We start from the raw sequence: 8,944 nt of genomic DNA on the forward strand, positions 1-8,944 counted from the left end.
TCCCTGTTCTATGATCTGAATTTAGCTTTAAATAAATCGTCTGATGTTAGAGTACTTAGCTTGCTCGTATATGCAAAGATAGAACAAAAATTGACAAATTCTTGAAAAACAATATATAATATAAAATATTATAATGTTTTTTTAATAAATTTGTATTTTTAAATATTTAACATATTTAATTTAATATTAAGACTTTTAATTTTTTAAAACTCTATATAGTCCAACAAATTAAATATGTTCAGAATCTATTCTTGATTGTACCATGTGCCAATCTTGCTAAGTACGGACTCATCTCCATGACAGGCGACAGCTCACATGTTGGATCGCCTGTTTCTCAAACGACGTAGCAGTCCTTATTTCTTAACAGACCCACTCCGTTTATTTTGTCGTCTCCTTCCTGCAGCTTCATGTGAATAGCAGTTGTACATATATTTGATGGGACCCTTCTCTGTTAAGTTGTTGATCATCACATTCAACATTAATTCGGAATTTGGAATCTCTTCAACTATGAAAATCGTTATGTAGCCCTTCTTTTGCTCAATCGGTGTTTTTGCTATTTTTCTTAACTATATAATATATCATAAATAAAATTTTTAAAGTATAATGCAAAAAAAATGAACCTCTTTAGTATAAGAAAAGAGTATGTAAATAATAAAATAATTAATTTGAATAATAATATAATTTACCAAAATCTAATTTCTCTTAAATTAAAAAAAAATATTTTTGATGGTCTTTTAAAATTCAATAAAATAAAATAAAACTAACTATTTATAAATAAATGGAGCTTTTTTGAGTCAATTATTTTAAATTAATTTATTGATTTTTTAGAATAATTCAAACAACATTTAATAATTTAAATAAACATAGCTTCAAAATTCTTATTTTAGTTTATAGAATTAATATAATGAGATCTTTAAAATACTTATATTACTTAGTTTTAAATTTATTTGAAAAAAAATAAATTTTCACGCAATTAATTCTAGCCTTATTGAATTAATACATTTTGCAAGGCTCTAATAAGCCGTCATTTGTTATTTCTAACTCTTTTTATTAATACTGATGATTAGGATGATAGTTTAAATCAATATATTTTTTTCAAAAATAATTTCTTACGTACATATAAAATATTTTTTTGAAAACTAATATATTTAAGATTCTTATTTAGATATAAAGAATTAATTTAATAATATCTTTTAGATACTTACCTAATTTAACTTTAAATTTATTTAGAAAAATATGTTACCATGCAATCAATGATACTATTTCTATTGGATTAATACATTTGGCAAAATTTTAAGAAGTTGACATGTGTTATTTTTCAGTTTTTTTATTAGTATTAATATTAGATTTATTCTAATTTGTTTAGGGTGTATGTAAGGACCCTAAATCAGATTGGGATGTGAGAAGCTAACACATCAAACGCAATCAGGGTTGAGTGCCAAGAGATTTAATCAGATTGGGATGTAAGTGAGAAGCTAATATATATATATATATATATATATATATATATATATATATATGGAAAAATTACTCTGAATAATACGAACTTTCACTGATTTTCTACAATAATACGAACTTTCAATTAACCATGAATAATACGAACTTTGATACATATTTCCCGCTGGCATACCATTTTACCTGATACCGGTAAACTTACTCATTCCTTTAAATTTCTTTTTTTGGCTGATAAAACTAAGTAAGAAAAATTACCCTGAATAATACGAACTTTCACTGATTTTCCTACAATAATACGAACTTTCAATTAACTATGAATAAAATACGAACTTTGATACATATTTCCCGCTAGCATAATGAAGAAATGGGGAATTTACGTTTCTTCAGGTAAAGAACTGGTCAGGTATGCTAGCGGGAAATATGTATTAAAGTTCGTATTATTCGTGGTTAATTGAAAGTTCGTATTATTGTAGGAAAATCAGTGAAAGTTCGTATTATTCAGGGTAATTTTTCCTATATATATATATATATATATATATATATATATATATATATATATATATATATATATATATATATAAAGAAAGAATGCTAAATTGAGGTCAATTATCATGGATTTAAAATTGTAAATGGATAAATTGATTTTAAAAGATATTTAATCAGTAAATTAAATCAATTTAATCTAGAAAGTGATAATAAATACTTATTTTTCATAAAATATTTTTGATATTTCCTACTCTACATATGAGTTATAATTTTGAAGCAGTAATTTTCCAATAAATAGTCTAACGTTTCATTAATTATCAATTTTATATAAACAGCGTATAAACTTATAACGATTAATATATTTTATTCAAAAATATTATAATTTTATAATGATAATATCTAATCGAATTTTTTTTTATTTACATTTAAATGTACTTTCATACGTACTAAAAAACATTTGTGCATTGTACGAGTTATATATTAACAGTAATATAATAATGCAATTCTTCTACGTTTTTGTCATGAAGTGAAGTTCAAGCATCTTTGATTTCACTTACCTCTTTCTTTTCTTATTTTTTTGTCTATTTACATGATCACTTACTTGCTTATTTATTTATTTTTATTTACATAGTTCGTATGAGTAAGAGACACTGCGTATGATGATGATACTGTCTTACCATGAGAACTCCATCAATATTTTAAAGCATATCTTCAAAATTGAAAACTATATTTACTAATACCAAGTTAATCAACAAGTAATTTATTTATTATTAGTTGTTTGTTAAACTCTTTTGACTAATGCAATTGTGCAAAATACCTAAATGATTAGGAGTATATAATCCATGGGAATATGGCATATTCTTAATTTGTTTCCAAATATATTACGTTAAGGTCTATTATTTGAAGCTCGTGTTGTTAGAATAGTAACGAAATAGGTCATCTAAATCTTCCAAAAATGTGTTCTTATAATTGAAGGAAAGTGAAAAGATCAATTTTGTATAGATTATTCTCTTTTATTCGCTATTATTATTTAATTATAAATATATTAAATTGCTTTTAGTTAAAATTTATAAAATGTTTATGTTAAATTATAGATAAACAATAATATATAAATTAAGAGTAATCGATAAATAGTATAAAAAAATCAAATATGGAATATGTAACATGTTTCTTGCTACAATTTTGAATGTGACATAAACCAAACATATAATAGTACAAACTACAAACCATATTTATTTGTTGGACGTCAAATCCGTATTCATGTGGACACCACATTTTTAGTTGTATTCATTTGATATGTGGAGTCTCATCCCAACAACCCTTGTCTCAAAAATTGTGTGAGGTTTGGTTATTATTTTTGTAGTCTATCACACTTACTCATATGAAATATATATAGATGGAGTAGATCTTGTTAAAACTACTAAATTGGTAAAAAAAAAAATGAGAAAATTAATTTTCAGGATAAGGGTTATGTATGAAATATGTAAAGATGCACGTGTAAGAATTTCAAAATTTTTAAAATATTTACGACAATATCATTGATACTTGATAGTATGTAGTTTTAGACGTTAAATATGTATCTCATTAAGATGACAATGAAATATGTACCAAAAATTTAAATATATCTATTTTCATTTGGTTAGACTTCATTGTATAGATATAATTGACGCACAAATATGCTTTCTATACTAGATGATATATATTCATATTGAAAAGTATCGTGAGATTTAAATTTATAAGTTTTTTATTACTATGAATTCAATATCATGTCTAGAACCATATAAAACAGTATTTTAAATTGAAAGTTTAGTCTCAACGACATCATTTCTCCTTGGAGATGGCCATGGACCGATTTATTTGTATCCGTAAATCATTTTGATTGAACTGTCTTGAATAAGTCGAAAATCAGGCTTGAACCGTCCTAACAATATATTTGGGTTCCCTTTGGGTCATCCCAACCTCCTTGTCCTTTCTTGTTTTTATTTTTTTTCTTTTATAATACTTGATTCATCATTAAAGAGTCATACACATTGACATTAGAGATAAAAATTAGCAAGTACATAATAAACTTTAACCAAATATAATTCAAAATTAACAAAACTACGATCGTTGTGTATGAGATCTGACAATTCTGAATATCCTCTTCCGTATCGGTGTTTGATACTGTCTTCTACGAGGGGGTCTTTCGATCTATTGTAGTCTTTATATAGAGTTGAATTTGATGTTGTTGATGGTAATTGCAATTCTGGTGTTGATGCATTATCGTATTAATCTCTACCATCAATTCCAAACTCTGATGAAGAGAGAGACCAAAACTCAATATATGGGTAGAATCAACCCAATAAATAGGTAAAACAACTCTCCTATAAAGAGAGCAAATATTTATTCTAATAATATTCAAAAAGCTATCCCAAACAAGAAACAAGGTAAATTTCAAGAGGTAAGCAATAAACAAATCAAAACCATAACACGAGAATGTAAATGATAGTGTAGGGGAAAAATTCTAAATTTTTTCGATCATGCAAATGTTTTATAACCCTATAATTCTAGTGCATTGTATGTATATATTTTTTGTTTTATTTGTTTTATGCCTTTTTATTTTTAAATATATTTTTTGTTCCTTTTAATTTTCTTTTATTTTTCATGTTTTCAAATTTAAAGATAAGTTAATTGTTAAGTTGCTTGACTATATTCAAAGCCAGACTAAGTCTAATCCAGACTTAGTACACATTATTATTATTATGCATCATTTTAATTCTCACTTTCTAGAAAGTAAATTCATACAAAACATACTCAAAAATAATATGTTTTATAGTTAGTTTATTATTAAAAATAAATATAAAATAAAATCTATTTTGAAAAAATATTATATACATTGAATTGTTTATCTCAATCTTGCCTAAATAAATAAAGTAAAAATACATTGGCGAGAATCATATCACAAGGTCTCCTAGTGAAGAGCCGACAACCTAACAACATCATTTAATGGTTATCAAAGGTTAGTAATATAACTCATCTTTTTGAACATAACAATATTTGAGTCGAAATAGTAAAAATCTTTACATATGAATAATATATGTGTACTTAAGCATGCATTAAATTTAAGGCCATTTTCTTTTTGATTGTTATTTGCAATTTGCCATAATGGAAAATTTAGAAAGCTACTACTCTCTTCGTTTCCTGAAAAAATTCTCATTTTTCATTTTTGGTGTTTTATTTGTTATTTCCTAAGAAATTTTTTCATTTATATCGAAAATTTTGAACAAAAATAATCTTAGTTACCCTCATTTTAGTATTTTAATAATGTTTATGGTCCCCATATATCTTCCACTAACTTTATTTTAACATTTTTATATTTCTTATGGTTTCCACAAGTTTCCTACTAACTTTAAAAAATATTTTTTTATTAAGTTGTGGTCTTCATATTTTTCCACTAACTTTCTTTTAATATTTTTCTTATATTTATGGTCCTCATTTTTCCACTATATATACTATTAGAAATTTAAAGTAGTGATATTTAAATTAAATGTCGCTAAATATATCCATTAAAAGAAAATTATGTTGTAGTGGGTTATATCACACTTCCAACTCGTCCACAATTATCACTGACAACACTTCATATTCAGGTATTTTAAGTGTCTTGCACTTCCTAGTTTTGCAACCGAAATAGATTGGCGCCATTTGTGGGGTAAGTGTTTTAAAACTCGAATAAAAAGAATCCTACTCAAATTGCTACCGTGCATATTATAGACATAGATACTTCAGCAGGTCAAACAAAAAATCTAAGTTGTGACCCGGCAGGATCTAGACATACTTGCACAGAACCTTACCATTGCTTTCTCTGAGCAAATCTGCGCTATAGTGAACACCTCATGCTACCCCTCGGCTGCAAGCATTGGCCGACATGGAAAATCATATTGAAAGCTCTAGTCGATACTAGCACCCGGTCATGATGACTCTCCCCACCATAAATCAGATTAAAAGGCAAAATGCAAGATGCTTTTATGAAGATGGAGCCTCTAAGAGCTTTAGGTTCAAAATTATATGTATCCCAATAGAATCATCATCTCCTACTATGTAATTGTAACAGTCTCAAAATTCTTAATCTTAATCTTTTGATTAATTGTTTCAAATTTTCAATTCAAATTTCTAATCCTTTAGTTATCCATTTCAAACCATCTTTAATTCCTAAACCTTTTCCAATTTTGTAATTTCTTTCAAATATTAAACATTAAAATATTATTTTGTTTAAAATCTTTTTATAAGCACTAAAATATTATTTTATTATTTTATAGTACGAAAAGTAAAATTTTATTATTATATTCACGATTTTGTAAAACGTTACGTTTTAACTTTCTTCCTTAAACTGACATTACTATTTATTATTTTAACCTTATAACTTTGATTTAATTATTTTATACATAAAAATGAGTCGTATTTTTTTTATTAACTTTAAGTATAGTTTAAGCAAAATTTTTCAAGTAAACTACATATTTACATGATCAAATTTACTCATTATTTTAAAGTATATTCACTTGTACATACTAAAACAAAAATTTGATGAACCAAAATCCTTTCTATAGTACCCCATAATGTTCATCACTTACACAACCTATCACCATTTCCTTATACAAGCTAACTTTCTTCTACACTCCAACTCTTACACGTTCACTTACACACTCCAACTTTTACACGTTCACTTACACAAGTTAACCTTCTTCTATACTCCTAACACTCTTTTTCATACAATCTAATGAACTACAAAGTTGCCCAAACTCATTATAAATATCCCTTTAGTCATGAGATCACTTACACCACCATCATCAAATCTTTCTAATATTTTTTCTTATATTTTTACTTCATTAAAATCTTACTACCTTAATACCTTTAAATTCAAGAAGATGGAGCTTAGAACACTCTTTATTTAGCTTAAATCATCATCATTATGGAGCATTATTGGGTTATTACCTAATGTGTCATTATTTTTGGAGTTTGGATTTAATGATTTTGGGAGCTTAAAAGATCATCATTATTTTGAGAGTTTGAATTAATTAACTTTGGATCATTATTATCTATCTTGGAGGGCCTTATTTCTTGGAGTATTATTTTCCTAATTAGTACTTAGTACTAATCCTTGATGTTAGTATGGTATAACTTCTTACCCTACTCTTTTTGTGGAATTTTACATTATATTTACTTTATAATATGCAAAGTATGAAATATGCTGATATGTTTTAATAGAAAGTTAGTTTAATGAAATTATGATTAAGATTATATTAAGTATGTGTATGCTAAAAGTATTTTTAGTATGTTAATTTAATAATCTTTGAACAAGTTTAGAAAGTTGGGTGCAAAATTATATTCTAGTGATATTAAGTATGATTCATATTATAAACTAGTGCTAGTATGTTTATGAATTATATGTTACATTAGGAATGTTATTATATTTAAGAATTATTATGTTAGAACTTTATTAATGTGTTTATGTCAGCCTTCAAATTGGTTTATAAGGTAGTAAGTTATTTTATAAACTTATTTTTTATTAAGCATGGTTATATTAAGAATATTGTTATTATATTTTATTTTGAGATTTAAGTTTATCCTTAAAGTTATAGTAAATTTCTAAGTTATTGCATAAAGTTTTTATTTTTTTTAAGTGGTTATATTAATTATTTAAATCTAGGATTTAATATGATATATTGAATTAATTCATTTTTTTTATGTGAAAAGGGCCCAAAAGACTCATAGGCCATGCGACCACTATCATATAAAAAAAAGAGAGTTTGATTTACTATTTTAAATTATTACAACTATTTTTGTGATAATAATTAAATAACAATTTTAAAAATATATTTTTGAGAAATTTTTATAAGTTATTAAAAAGTGTTTTTCTTGAATATATGAGATTTCATAATAAAAGTAACTTTTAATCACTATTTAATACAAAATATTTTATTTGCTAACTATTTGACCAAAATTTATTTAAAATGATGTAAAAGTATTTTTAGTATACTTGCCGCTCAAACTATGTGTGAAATATTGATTTTGTGGATTACAAGTTTTACTTGTTTTATAATTAGAAATATTAACTTTTGTGAAAATTATTAGTTTGACTTGTTTTAAAATATAAATATTGATTTTTGTGAAATTATAAGTTTTATTTGTTTTATAACTAGAATGTTGATTTTTGCAAACCTAATAAGTTTACCTTTTTTTTTCTAAATTTGAAATATTGTTTTTTGGTGAACTTGTTGAATTTGGAAAACTTATCCAAAGGATGCATTTTAACTTGAATTTTAATTAGAATATTTGATTTCTTTTAAGAGAATAAAGTTTTATTTATTGTAAAGTTGGAAATGTTGATTTTGGAAACTTATTTAAAGTGAAATAGATTTTAGTTGCTACTTGTGGAAAATATTAATTTGAAGACTATTAATAACATATTAATTTATTAGTGTGAATTTAGCAAACTATTAAAAATAAAGTTATAAATAAAATTTAATCTGTAAAAATTTAATAATGAATGTATAAAGACATAAAGGTTAATTTTACGTTATGATTAAGAATTTTATTAAATAAAAGAGGTTATCACTTAAGTTGATCAAAGTCAAAGTCAAAGTCAAGTTGTAGTAATAAAAATGTGATGTACTCGTGTGAATGAATATTGATTGAATGACCCTGATAGTAAGGTAATGTTGAACCATGAACCGGCATGTAAAATCCCAGCGCCCGTGTTGGCCGGCACGTAAAATGCGGTGTAAGACAGAGGGTTAGCTACCTATCCTGTAGAGCTCAAGCATAAATTGTATTGGAGGAGTGACGACTCCCACCACAATTAGGGTTTAGGACTACGGTCCTCACCTAACTAGACCCTTACATATATCAGGTGTCATATTGATGTGCTTGTTAATCAGTGACTAACTTGATTAGTATCGATGCTATGATGCATGGTACGGTTATGAGTATTAACCAAATGAACTTACTTAAGTGTTAAGATTATCAA

This window comes from Amaranthus tricolor, chromosome 3, assembly GCF_026212465.1.
Source record: "Amaranthus tricolor cultivar Red isolate AtriRed21 chromosome 3, ASM2621246v1, whole genome shotgun sequence".
NCBI lineage: Eukaryota > Viridiplantae > Streptophyta > Magnoliopsida > Caryophyllales > Amaranthaceae > Amaranthus > Amaranthus tricolor.